At 33.3% G+C, this 14,361-nt stretch overlaps 5 non-coding genes across 5 annotated transcripts; all 5 read left to right on the top strand.

Annotated features, from left to right (window-relative positions):
• The first annotated feature begins 1,310 nt into the window (after positions 1–1,310).
• Positions 1,311–1,383, top strand: TRNAR-CCU (transfer RNA arginine (anticodon CCU)). Its single transcript has one exon. It is a non-coding gene; the product is annotated as a tRNA-Arg (tRNA).
• A 7,278-nt stretch (positions 1,384–8,661) lies between these two features.
• Positions 8,662–8,734, top strand: TRNAR-CCU (transfer RNA arginine (anticodon CCU)). Its single transcript has one exon. It is a non-coding gene; the product is annotated as a tRNA-Arg (tRNA).
• A 1,724-nt stretch (positions 8,735–10,458) lies between these two features.
• Positions 10,459–10,531, top strand: TRNAR-CCU (transfer RNA arginine (anticodon CCU)). Its single transcript has one exon. It is a non-coding gene; the product is annotated as a tRNA-Arg (tRNA).
• A 1,427-nt stretch (positions 10,532–11,958) lies between these two features.
• Positions 11,959–12,031, top strand: TRNAR-CCU (transfer RNA arginine (anticodon CCU)). The gene has a single exon. It is a non-coding gene; the product is annotated as a tRNA-Arg (tRNA).
• A 1,724-nt stretch (positions 12,032–13,755) lies between these two features.
• TRNAR-CCU (transfer RNA arginine (anticodon CCU)) lies at positions 13,756–13,828 on the top strand. Its single transcript has one exon. It is a non-coding gene; the product is annotated as a tRNA-Arg (tRNA).
• The last annotated feature ends 533 nt before the right edge of the window (positions 13,829–14,361 follow it).

Raw genomic sequence — 14,361 nt, forward strand, 5'->3', positions numbered from 1 at the left:
CAAAATTATGGCCCAGTATCTAAAAGCAGACATTTATCCTAATGACATTGTAGATTAGTTTCCTGAAAAGTTTACTATCACCTGGGACAGTGGCTTCAAGTCCCATCTAGGATGCATGTTCCTTTGTTGCTCATACTCATTCTAGAAGTTATGCTTTTTTTCAATGCAGGTGACTGTCTTAATGGTATTGCAGAAAATCCATATATACCAAAACATACCTATTAAGTTTTAATTGCAATTTAATATCAGAGTGGCTACAAAATAACAATGTCTATTGCAATTGCTGATGGGTTTCATGAAGTCCTTTCATCCTTGTCATCAAAAGGGTAATTTTCTGCATTTTATATTTCTTTGGACACTGACTTTACTGACAATTTAGGTGCTACAGACCAAAAAAACAATGTTTACCTTTAAATATAGAGCACAAGTGAGATTTAACTTATTTTTATTTAAAGATACTGCATTTTTGGTAGTATAGTGTATATTTTCCCTATGCAACATTAAAGTTACATATATCTATACCAAATATTATTTAAGATAAATAAACAGGAATTATTTTACAATTTTGATAATATTGAACTGTACAACAATGGCATGAATTCATTGCAATATACACCTATGGATACATAAAACTGGGCAATAACACAAATGCACAATATAATTGATTACCTTATGATTAGAATATTACTTTTATTAGGTACTTTAGTATTGGGTGCAGTAGTTTAGTGGATTTAAAAAGTAACTAATTTAAAATTAATAAACCAAGTTAATTTACTTAGTCAACTCGATGCTAAAATCACTCAACTAAAAATAATGCGCTTTGACCATGTGCCCCTGTGGCGCAATCGGTCTGTGCGCAGGACTTATAAGACAGTATCTGATGAGCAATGCTGAGGTTGTGAGTTCAAGCCTCACCTGGAGCAAATGTAATTTTTTTTCTAATGTCAACAGTTAATGATTATCATCTGCTTCCTGAACATCCTGATATGAAGGCAGAAAAAAAACACAAACATGACTGTTTTTAAGGTACCAGTACACACAGCTGCTTTGGTTCATATGCACTGTAAACATTACTTTAGTTAGTCAACAAAATGGAATGCAAAAGACTACCTCTTTATTGGTAAAAGAGTTGCATCAATCTGTTTCGCTGCAATGTAACATGAGGGTCCACACTATTAGGTCTGGATAGTACAATCACATTTCATGCAGGGATTTGTAAAGCAAAGAACACAAATAAACGGATTTCCTATATCGCAACAATTAATGATTATACTAATGAAAAAATCAGTTTCACTCAAAGATGTTACTAAGCCCCAGTGGCCTAATGGATAAGGCACTGGCCTCCTAAGCCAGGGATTGTGGGTTCAAGTCCCATCTGGGGAGATAGGCTTTATTTCATTAAAAAAATTTTGAGATGTTCCTTTTATTCTTGCTTCATACTGCACAAACGGCTCCACCAGAAACTTTAATCTGTTTAACAATCTGGAACTGTTCAGCTTGCAAAATTATGGCCCAGTATCTAAAAGCAGACATTTATCCTAATGACATTGTGGATTAGTTTCCTGAAAAGTTTACTATCACCTGGGACAGTGGCTTCAAGTCCCATCTAGGATGCATGTTCCTTTGTTGCTCATACTCATTCTAGAAGTTATGCTTTTTTTCAATGCAGGTGACTGTCTTAATGGTATTGCAGAAAATCCATATATACCAAAACATACCTATTAAGTTTTAATTGCAATTTAATATCAGAGTGGCTACAAAATAACAATGTCTATTGCAATTGCTGATGGGTTTCTTGAAGTCCTTTCATCCTTGTCATCAAAAGGGTAATTTTCTGCTTTTTATATTTCTTTGTACACTGACTTTACTGACAATTTAGGTGCTACAGACCAAAAAAACAATGTTTACCTTTAAATATAGAGCACAAGTGAGATTTAACTTATTTTTATTTAAAGATACTGCATTTTTGGTAGTATAGTGTATATTTTCCATATGCAACATTAAAGTTTCATATATCTATACCAAATTTTATTTAAGATAAATAAACAGGAATTATTTTACAATTTTGATAATATTGAACTGTACAACAATGGCATGAATTCATTGCAATATACACCTATGGATACATAAAACTGGGCAATAACACAAATGCACAATATAATTGATTACCTTATGATTAGAATATTACTTTTATTAGGTACTTTAGCATTGGGTGCAGTAGTTTAGTGGATTTAAAAAGTAACTAATTTAAAATTAATAAACCAAGTTAATTTACTTAGTCAACTCGATGCTAAAATCACTCAACTAAAAATAATGCGCTTTGACCATGTGCTCCTGTGGCGCAATCGGTCTGTGCGCAGGACTTATAAGATAGTATCTGTTGAGCAATGCTGAGGTTGTGAGTTCAAGCATCACCTGGAGCAAATGTAATTTTTTTTCTAATGTCATCAGTTAATGATTATCATCTGCTTCCTGAACATCCTGATATGAAGGCAGAAAAAAAACACAAACATGACTGTTTTTAAGTACCAGTACACACAGCTGCTTTGGTTCATATGCACTGTAAACATTACTTTAGTTAGTCAACAAAATGGAATGCAAAAGACTACCTCTTTATTGGTAAAAGAGTTGCATCAATCTGTTTTGCTGCAATGTAACATGAGGGTCCACACTATTAGGTCTGGATAGTACAATCACATTTCATGCTGGGATTTGTAAAGCAAAGAACACAAATAAACGGCTTTCCTATATCGCAACAATTAATGATTAAACTAATGAAAAAATCAGTTTCACTGAACGATGTTACTAAGCCCCAGTTGCCTAATGGATAAGACACTGGCCTCCTAAGCCAGGGATTGTGGGTTCAAGTCCCATCTGGGGAGATAGGCTTTATTTCATTAAAATAATTTTGGAGATGTTCCTTTTATTCTTGCTTCATACTGCACAAATGGCTCCACCAGATACTTTAATCTGCTTAACAATCTGGAACTGTTCAGTTTGCAAAATTATGGCCCAGTATCTAAAAGCAGACATTTATCCTAATGACATTGTGGATTCGTTTCCTGAAAAGTTTACTATCACCTGGGACAGTGGCTTCAAGTCCCATCTAGGATGCATGTTCCTTTGTTGCTCATACTCATTCTAGAAGTTATGCTTTTTTTCAATGCAGGTGACTGTCTTAATGGTATTGCAGAAAATCCATATATACCAAAACATACCTATTAAGTTTTAATTGCAATTTAATATCAGAGTGGCTACAAAATAACAATGTCTATTGCAATTGCTGATGGGTTTCTTGAAGTCCTTTCATCCTTGTCATCAAAAGGGTAATTTTCTGCTTTTTATATTTCTTTGGACACTGACTTTACTGACAATTTAGGTGCTACAGACCAAAAAAACAATGTTTACCTTTAAATATAGAGCACAAGTGAGATTCAACTTTTTTTTATTTAAAGATACTGCATTTTTGGTAATATAGTGTATATTTTCCCTATGCAACATTAAAGTTACATATATCTATACCAAATATTATTTAAGATAAATAAACAGGAATTATTTTACAATTTTGATAATATTGAACTGTACAACAATGGCATGAATTCATTGCAATATACACCTATGGAAACATAAAACTGGGCAATAACACAAATGCACAATATAATTGATTACCTTATGATTAGAATATTACTTTTATTAGGTACTTTAGTATTGGGTGCAGTAGTTTAGTGGATTTAAAAAGTAACTAATTTAAAATTAATAAACCAAGTTAATTTACTTAGTCAACTCGATGCTAAAATCACTCAACTAAAAATATTGCGCATGACCATGTGCTCCTGTGGCACAATCGGTCTGTGCGCAGGACTTATAAGACAGTATCTGTTGAGCAATGCTGAGGTTGTGAGTTCAAGCATCACCTGGAGCAAATGTAATTTTTTTTCTAATGTCATCAGTTAATGATTATCATCTGCTTCCTGAACATCCTGATATGAAGGCAGAAAAAAAACACAAACATGACTGTTTTTAAGTACAGCTGCTTTGATTCATATGCACTGTAAACATTACTTTAGTTAGTCAACAAAATGGAATGCAAAAGACTACCTCTTTATTGGTAAAAGAGTTGCATCAATCTGTTTTGCTGCAATGTAACATGAGGGTCCACACTATTAGGTCTGGATAGTACAATCACATTTCATGCTGGGATTTGTAAAGCAAAGAACACAAATAAACGGCTTTCCTATATCGCAACAATTAATGATTATACTAATGAAAAAATCAGTTTCACTCAAAGATGTTACTAAGCCCCAGTGGCCTAATGGATTGTGGGTTCAAGTCCCATCTGGGGTGATAGGCTTTATTTCATTAAAATAATATTGGAGATGTTCCTTTCATTCTTGCTTCATACTGCACAAATGGCTCCACCAGAAACTTTAATCTGCTTAACAATCTGGAACTGTTCAGCTTGCAAAATTATGGCCCAGTATCTAAAAGCAGACATTTATCCTAATGACATTGTGGATTAGTTTCCAGAAAAGTTTACTATCACTTGGGACAGTGGCTTCAAGTCCCTTCTAGGATGCATGTTCCTTTGTTGCTCATACTCATTCTAGAAGTTATGCTTTTTTTCAATGCAGGTGACTGTCTTAATGGTATTGCAGAAAATCCATATATACCAAAACATACCTATTAAGTTTTAATTGCAATTTAATATCAGAGTGGCTACAAAATAACAATGTCTATTGCAATTGCTGATGGGTTTCTTGAAGTCCTTTCATCCTTGTCATCAAAAGGGTAATTTTCTGCTTTTTATATTTCTTTGTACACTGACTTTACTGACAATTTAGGTGCTACAGACCAAAAAAACAATGTTTACCTTTAAATATAGAGCACAAGTGAGATTTAACTTATTTTTAATTAAAGATACTGCACTTTTTGGTAATATAGTGTATATTTTCCCTATGCAACATTAAAGTTTCATATATCTATACCAAATATTATTTAAGATAAATAAACTCTAATTATTTTACAATTTTGATAATATTGAACTGTACAACAATGGCATGAATTCATTGCAATATAAACCTATGGATACATAAAACTGGGCAATAACACAAATGCACAATATAATTGATTACCTTATGATTAGAATATTACTTTTATTAGGTACTTTAGAATTGGGTGCAGTAGTTTAGTGGATTTAAAAAGTAACTAATTTAAAATTAATAAACCAAGTTAATTTACTTAGTCAACTCGATGCTAAAATCACTCAACTAAAAATAATGCGCTTTGACCATGTGCTCCTGTGGCGCAATCGGTCTGTGCGCAGGACTTATAAGACAGTATCTGTTGAGCAATGCTGAGGTTGTGAGTTCAAGCATCACCTGGAGCAAATGTAATTTTTTTTCTAATGTCATCAGTTAATGATTATCATCTGCTTCCTGAACATCCTGATATGAAGGCAGAAAAAAAACACAAACATGACTGTTTTTAAGGTACCAGTACACACAGCTGCTTTGGTTCATATGCACTGTAAACATTACTTTAGTTAGTCAACAAAATGGAATGCAAAAGACTACCTCTTTATTGGTAAAAGAGTTGCATCAATCTGTTTTGCTGCAATGTAACATGAGGGTCCACACTATTAGGTCTGGATAGTACAATCACATTTCATGCTGGGATTTGTAAAGCAAAGAACACAAATAAACGGCTTTCCTATATCGCAACATTTCATTAAAATAATTTTGGAGATGTTCCTTTTATTCTTGCTTCATACTGCACAAATGGCTCCACCAGATACTTTAATCTGCTTAACAATCTGGAACTGTTCAGTTTGCAAAATTATGGCCCAGTATCTAAAAGCAGACATTTATCCTAATGACATTGTGGATTAGTTTCCTGAAAAGTTTACTATCACCTGGGACAGTGGCTTCAAGTCCCATCTAGGATGCATGTTCCTTTGTTGCTCATACTCATTCTAGAAGTTATGCTTTTTTTCAATGCAGGTGACTGTCTTAATGGTATTGCAGAAAATCCATATATACCAAAACATACCTATTAAGTTTTAATTGCAATTTAATATCAGAGTGGCTACAAAATAACAATGTCTATTGCAATTGCTGATGGGTTTCTTGAAGTCCTTTCATCCTTGTCATCAAAAGGGTAATTTTCTGCATTTTATATTTCTTTGGACACTGACTTTACTGACAATTTAGGTGCTACAGACCAAAAAAACAATGTTTACCTTTAAATATAGAGCACAAGTGAGATTTAACTTATTTTTATTTAAAGATACTGCACTTTTTGGTAATATAGTGTATATTTTCCCTATGCAACATTAAAGTTTCATATATCTATACCAAATATTATTTAAGATAAATAAACTCTAATTATTTTACAATTTTGATAATATTGAACTGTACAACAATGGCATGAATTCATTGCAATATACACCTATGGATACATAAAACTGGGCAATAACACAAATGCACAATATAATTGATTACCTTATGATTAGAATATTACTTTTATTAGGTACTTTAGAATTGGGTGCAGTAGTTTAGTGGATTTAAAAAGTAACTAATTTAAAATTAATAAACCAAGTTAATTTACTTAGTCAACTCGATGCTAAAATCACTCAACTAAAAATAATGTGCTTTGACCATGTGCTCCTGTGGCGCAATCGGTCTGTGCGCAGGACTTATAAGACAGTATCTGTTGAGCAATGCTGAGGTTGTGAGTTCAAGCATCACCTGGAGCAAATGTAATTTTTTTTCTAATGTCATCAGTTAATGATTATCATCTGCTTCCTGAACATCCTGATATGAAGGCAGAAAAAAAACACAAACATGACGGTTTTTAAGTACCAGTACACACAGCTGCTTTGGTTCATATGCACTGTAAACATTACTTTAGTTAGTCAACAAAATGGAATGCAAAAGACTACCTCTTTATTGGTAAAAGAGTTGCATCAATCTGTTTTGCTGCAATGTAACATGAGGGTCCACACTATTAGGTCTGGATAGTACAATCACATTTCATGCTGGGATTTGTAAAGCAAAGAACACAAATAAACGGCTTTCCTATATCGCAACATTTCATTAAAATAATTTTGGAGATGTTCCTTTTATTCTTGCTTCATACTGCACAAATGGCTCCACCAGATACTTTAATCTGCTTAACAATCTGGAACTGTTCAGTTTGCAAAATTATGGCCCAGTATCTAAAAGCAGACATTTATCCTAATGACATTGTGGATTAGTTTCCTGAAAAGTTTACTATCACCTGGGACAGTGGCTTCAAGTCCCATCTAGGATGCATGTTCCTTTGTTGCTCATACTCATTCTAGAAGTTATGCTTTTTTTCAATGCAGGTGACTGTCTTAATGGTATTGCAGAAAATCCATATATACCAAAACATACCTATTAAGTTTTAATTGCAATTTAATATCAGAGTGGCTACAAAATAACAATGTCTATTGCAATTGCTGATGGGTTTCTTGAAGTCCTTTCATCCTTGTCATCAAAAGGGTAATTTTCTGCATTTTATATTTCTTTGGACACTGACTTTACTGACAATTTAGGTGCTACAGACCAAAAAAACAATGTTTACCTTTAAATATAGAGCACAAGTGAGATTTAACTTATTTTTATTTAAAGATACTGCACTTTTTGGTAATATAGTGTATATTTTCCCTATGCAACATTAAAGTTTCATATATCTATACCAAATATTATTTAAGATAAATTAACTCTAATTATTTTACAATTTTGATAATATTGAACTGTACAACAATGGCATGAATTCATTGCAATATACACCTATGGATACATAAAACTGGGCAATAACACAAATGCACAATATAATTGATTACCTTATGATTAGAATATTACTTTTATTAGGTACTTTAGAATTGGGTGCAGTAGTTTAGTGGATTTAAAAAGTAACTAATTTAAAATTAATAAACCAAGTTAATTTACTTAGTCAACTCGATGCTAAAATCACTCAACTAAAAATAATGTGCTTTGACCATGTGCTCCTGTGGCGCAATCGGTCTGTGCGCAGGACTTATAAGACAGTATCTGTTGAGCAATGCTGAGGTTGTGAGTTCAAGCATCACCTGGAGCAAATGTAATTTTTTTTCTAATGTCATCAGTTAATGATTATCATCTGCTTCCTGAACATCCTGATATGAAGGCAGAAAAAAAACACAAACATGACTGTTTTTAAGTACCAGTACACACAGCTGCTTTGGTTCATATGCACTGTAAACATTACTTTAGTTAGTCAACAAAATGGAATGCAAAAGACTACCTCTTTATTGGTAAAAGAGTTGCATCAATCTGTTTTGCTGCAATGTAACATGAGGGTCCACACTATTAGGTCTGGATAGTACAATCACATTTCATGCTGGGATTTGTAAAGCAAAGAACACAAATAAACGGCTTTCCTATATCGCAACATTTCATTAAAATAATTTTGGAGATGTTCCTTTTATTCTTGCTTCATACTGCACAAATGGCTCCACCAGATACTTTAATCTGCTTAACAATCACATTTCATGCAGGGATTTGTAAAGCAAAGAACACAAATAAACGGATTTCCTATATCGCAACAATTAATGATTATACTAATGAAAAAATCAGTTTCACTCAAAGATGTTACTAAGCCCCAGTGGCCTAATGGATAAGGCACTGGCCTCCTAAGCCAGCGATTGTGGGTTCAAGTCCCATCTGGGGTGATAGGCTTTATTTCATTAAAATAATTTTGTAGATGTTCCTTTTATTCTTGCTTCATACTGCACAAACGGCTCCACCAGAAACTTTAATCTGCTTAAAAATCTGGAACTGTTCAGCTTGCAAAATTATGGCCCAGTATCTAAAAGCAGACATTTATCCTAATGACATTGTGGATTAGTTTCCTGAAAAGTTTACTATCACCTGGGACAGTGGCTTCAAGTCCCATCTACGATGCATGTTCCTTTGTTGCTCATACTCATTCTAGAAGTTATGCTTTTTTTCAATGCAGGTGACTGTCTTAATGGTATTGCAGAAAATCCATATATACCAAAACATAATTATTAAGTTTTAATTGCAATTTAATATCAGAGTGGCTACAAAATAACAATGTCTATTGCAATTGCTGATGGGTTTCTTGAAGTCTTTTCATCCTTGTCATCAAAAGGGTAAATTTCTGCTTTTTATATTTCTTTGGACACTGACTTTACTGACAATTTAGGTGCTACAGACCAAAAAAACAATGTTTACCTTTAAATATAGAGCACAAGTGAGATTGAACTTTTTTTTATTTAAAGATACTGCATTTTTGGTAATATAGTGTATATTTTCCCTATGCAACATTAAAGTTACATATATCTATACCAAATATTATTTAAGATAAATAAACAGGAATTATTTTACAATTTTGATAATATTGAACTGTACAACAATGGCATGAATTCATTGCAATATACACCTATGGAAACATAAAACTGGGCAAGAACACAAATGCACAATATAATTGATTACCTTATGATTAGAATATTACTTTTATTAGGTACTTTAGTATTGGGTGCAGTAGTTTAGTGGATTTAAAAAGTAACTAATTTAAAATTAATAAACCAAGTTAATTTACTTAGTCAACTCGATGCTAAAATCACTCAACTAAAAATAATGCGTTTTGACCATGTGCTCTTGTGGCGCAATCGGTCTGTGCGCAGGACTTATAAGACAGTATCTGTTGAGCAATGCTGAGGTTGTGAGTTCAAGCCTCACCTGGAGCAAATGTAATTTTTTTTCTAATGTCATCAGTTAATGATTATCATCTGCTTCCTGAACATCCTGATATGAAGGCAGAAAAAAAACACAAACATGACTGTTTTTAAGTACCAGTACACACAGCTGCTTTGGTTCATATGCACTGTAAACATTACTTTAGTTAGTCAACAAAATGGAATGCAAAAGACTACCTCTTTATTGGTAAAAGAGTTGCATCAATCTGTTTCGCTGCAATGTAACATGAGGGTCCACACTATTAGGTCTGGATAGTACAATCACATTTCATGCAGGGATTTGTAAAGCAAAGAACACAAATAAAGGGATATCTATACCAAATATTATTTAAGATAAATAAACAGGAATTATTTTACAATTTTGATAATATTGAACTGTACTGTTTTTAAGTACCAGTACACACAGCTGCTTTGGTTCATATGCACTGTAAACATTACTTTAGTTAGTCAACAAAATGGAATGCAAAAGACTACCTCTTTATTGGTAAAAGAGTTGCATCAATCTGTTTCGCTGCAATGTAACATGAGGGTCCACACTATTAGGTCTGGATAGTACAATCACATTTCATGCAGGGATTTGTAAAGCAAAGAACACAAATAAACGGATTTCCTATATCGCAACAATTAATGATTATACTAATGAAAAAATCAGTTTCACTCAAAGATGTTACTAAGCCCCAGTGGCCTAATGGATAAGGCACTGGCCTCCTAAGCCAGGGATTGTGGGTTCAAGTCCCATCTGGGGTGATAGGCTTTATTTCATTAAAATAATTTTGGAGATGTTCCTTTTATTCTTGCTTCATACTGCACAAACGGCTCCACCAGAAACTTTAATCTGCTTAAAAATCTGGAACTGTTCAGCTTGCAAAATTATGGCCCAGTATCTAAAAGCAGACATTTATCCTAATGACATTGTGGATTAGTTTCCTGAAAAGTTTACTATCACCTGGGACAGTGGCTTCAAGTCCCATCTAGGATGCATGTTCCTTTGTTGCTCATACTCATTCTAGAAGTTATGCTTTTTTTCAATGCAGGTGACTGTCTTAATGGTATTGCAGAAAATCCATATATACCAAAACATACCTATTAAGTTTTAATTGCAATTTAATATCAGAGTGGCTACAAAATAACAATGTCTATTGCAATTGCTGATGGGTTTCTTGAAGTCCTTTCATCCTTGTCATCAAAAGGGTAATTTTCTGCTTTTTATATTTCTTTGGACACTGACTTTACTGACAATTTAGGTGCTACAGACCAAAAAAACAATGTTTACCTTTAAATATAGAGCACAAGTGAGATTGAACTTTTTTTTATTTAAAGATACTGCATTTTTGGTAATATAGTGTATATTTTCCCTATGCAACATTAAAGTTACATATATCTATACCAAATATTATTTAAGATAAATAAACAGGAATTATTTTACAATTTTGATAATATTGAACTGTACAACAATGGCATGAATTCATTGCAATATACACCTATGGAAACATAAAACTGGGCAATAACACAAATGCACAATATAATTGATTACCTTATGATTAGAATATTACTTTTATTAGGTACTTTAGTATTGAGTGCAGTAGTTTAGTGGATTTAAAAAGTAACTAATTTAAAATTAATAAACCAAGTTAATTTACTTAGTCAACTCGATGCTAAAATCACTCAACTAAAAATAATGCATTTTGACCATGTGCTCCTGTGGCGCAATCGGTCTGTGCGCAGGAGTTATAAGAGAGTATCTGTTGAGCAATGCTGAGGTTGTGAGTTCAAGCCTCACCTGGAGCAAATGTAATTTTTTTTCTAATGTCATCAGTTAATGATTATCATCTGCTTCCTGAACATCCTGATATGAAGGCAGAAAAAAAACACAAACATGACTGTTTTTAAGTACCAGTACACACAGCTGCTTTGGTTCATATGCACTGTAAACATAACTTTAGTTAGTCAACAAAATGGAATGCAAAAGACTACCTCTTTGTTGGTAAAAGAGTTGCATCAATCTGTTTCGCTGCAATGTAACATGAGGGTCCACACTATTAGGTCTGGATAGTACAATCACATTTCATGCAGGGATTTGTAAAGCAAAGAACACAAATAAACGGATTTCCTATATCGCAACAATTAATGATTATACTAATGAAAAAATCAGTTTCACTCAAAGATGTTACTAAGCCCCAGTGGCCTAATGGATAAGGCACTGGCCTCCTAAGCCAGGGATTGTGGGTTCAAGTCCCATCTGGGGTGATAGGCTTTATTTCATTAAAATAATTTTGGAGATGTTCCTTTTATTCTTGCTTCATACTGCACAAACGGCTCCACCAGAAACTTTAATCTGCTTAAAAATCTGGAACTGTTCAGCTTGCAAAATTATGGCCCAGTATCTAAAAGCAGACATTTATCCTAATGACATTGTGGATTAGTTTCCTGAAAAGTTTACTATCACCTGGGACAGTGGCTTCAAGTCCCATCTAGGATGCATGTTCCTTTGTTGCTCATACTCATTCTAGAAGTTATGCTTTTTTTCAATGCAGGTGACTGTCTTAATGGTATTGCAGAAAATCCATATATACCAAAACATACCTATTAAGTTTTAATTGCAATTTAATATCAGAGTGGCTACAAAATAACAATGTCTATTGCAATTGCTGATGGGTTTCTTGAAGTCTTTTCATCCTTGTCATCAAAAGGGTAATTTTCTGCTTTTAATATTTCTTTGGACACTGACTTTACTGACAATTTAGGTGCTACAGACCAAAAAAACAATGTTTACCTTTAAATATAGAGCACAAGTGAGATTTAACTTTTTTTTATTTAAAGATACTGCATTTTTGGTAATATAGTGTATATTTTCCCTATGCAACATTAAAGTTACATATATCTATACCAAATATTATTTAAGATAAATAAACAGGAATTATTTTACAATTTTGATAATATTGAACTGTACAACAATGGCATGAATTCATTGCAATATACACCTATGGAAACATAAAACTGGGCAAGAACACAAATGCACAATATAATTGATTACCTTATGATTAGAATATTACTTTTATTAGGTACTTTAGTATTGGGTGCAGTAGTTTAGTGGATTTAAAAAGTAACTAATTTAAAATTAATAAACCAAGTTAATTTACTTAGTCAACTCGATGCTAAAATCACTCAACTAAAAATAATGCGTTTTGACCATGTGCTCTTGTGGCGCAATCGGTCTGTGCGCAGGACTTATAAGACAGTATCTGTTGAGCAATGCTGAGGTTGTGAGTTCAAGCCTCACCTGGAGCAAATGTAATTTTTTTTCTAATGTCATCAGTTAATGATTATCATCTGCTTCCTGAACATCCTGATATGAAGGCAGAAAAAAAACACAAACATGACTGTTTTTAAGTACCAGTACACACAGCTGCTTTGGTTCATATGCACTGTAAACATTACTTTAGTAAGTCAACAAAATGGAATGCAAAAGACTACCTCTTTATTGGTAAAAGAGTTGCATCAATCTGTTTCGCTGCAATGTAACATGAGGGTCCACACTATTAGGTCTGGATAGTACAATCACATTTCATGCAGGGATTTGTAAAGCAAAGAACACAAATAAAGGGATATCTATACCAAATATTATTTAAGATAAATAAACAGGAATTATTTTACAATTTTGATAATATTGAACTGTACTGTTTTTAAGTACCAGTACACACAGCTGCTTTGGTTCATATGCACTGTAAACATTACTTTAGTTAGTCAACAAAATGGAATGCAAAAGACTACCTCTTTATTGGTAAAAGAGTTGCATCAATCTGTTTCGCTGCAATGTAACATGAGGGTCCACACTATTAGGTCTGGATAGTACAATCACATTTCATGCAGGGATTTGTAAAGCAAAGAACACAAATAAACGGATTTCCTATATCGCAACAATTAATGATTATACTAATGAAAAAATCAGTTTCACTCAAAGATGTTACTAAGCCCCAGTGGCCTAATGGATAAGGCACTGGCCTCCTAAGCCAGGGATTGTGGGTTCAAGTCCCATCTGGGGTGATAGGCTTTATTTCATTTAAATAATTTTGGAGATGTTCCTTTTATTCTTGCTTCATACTGCACAAACGGCTCCACCAGAAACTTTAATCTGCTTAAAAATCTGGAACTGTTCAGCTTGCAAAATTATGGCCCAGTATCTAAAAGCAGACATTTATCCTAATGACATTGTGGATTAGTTTCCTGAAAAGTTTACTATCACCTGGGACAGTGGCTTCAAGTCCCATCTAGGATGCATGTTCCTTTGTTGCTCATACTCATTCTAGAAGTTATGCTTTTTTTCAATGCAGGTGACTGTCTTAATGGTATTGCAGAAAATCCATATATACCAAAACATACCTATTAAGTTTTAATTGCAATTTAATATCAGAGTGGCTACAAAATAACAATGTCTATTGCAATTGCTGATGGGTTTCTTGAAGTCCTTTCATCCTTGTCATCAAAAGGGTAATTTTCTGCTTTTTATATTTCTTTGGACACTGACTTTACTGACAATTTAGGTGCTACAGACCAAAAAAACAATGTTTACCTTTAAA

The sequence above is a fragment of the Taudactylus pleione genome, unplaced genomic scaffold (assembly GCF_031769625.1).
Source record: "Taudactylus pleione unplaced genomic scaffold, aTauple2 ptg000473l, whole genome shotgun sequence".
NCBI lineage: Eukaryota > Metazoa > Chordata > Amphibia > Anura > Myobatrachidae > Taudactylus > Taudactylus pleione.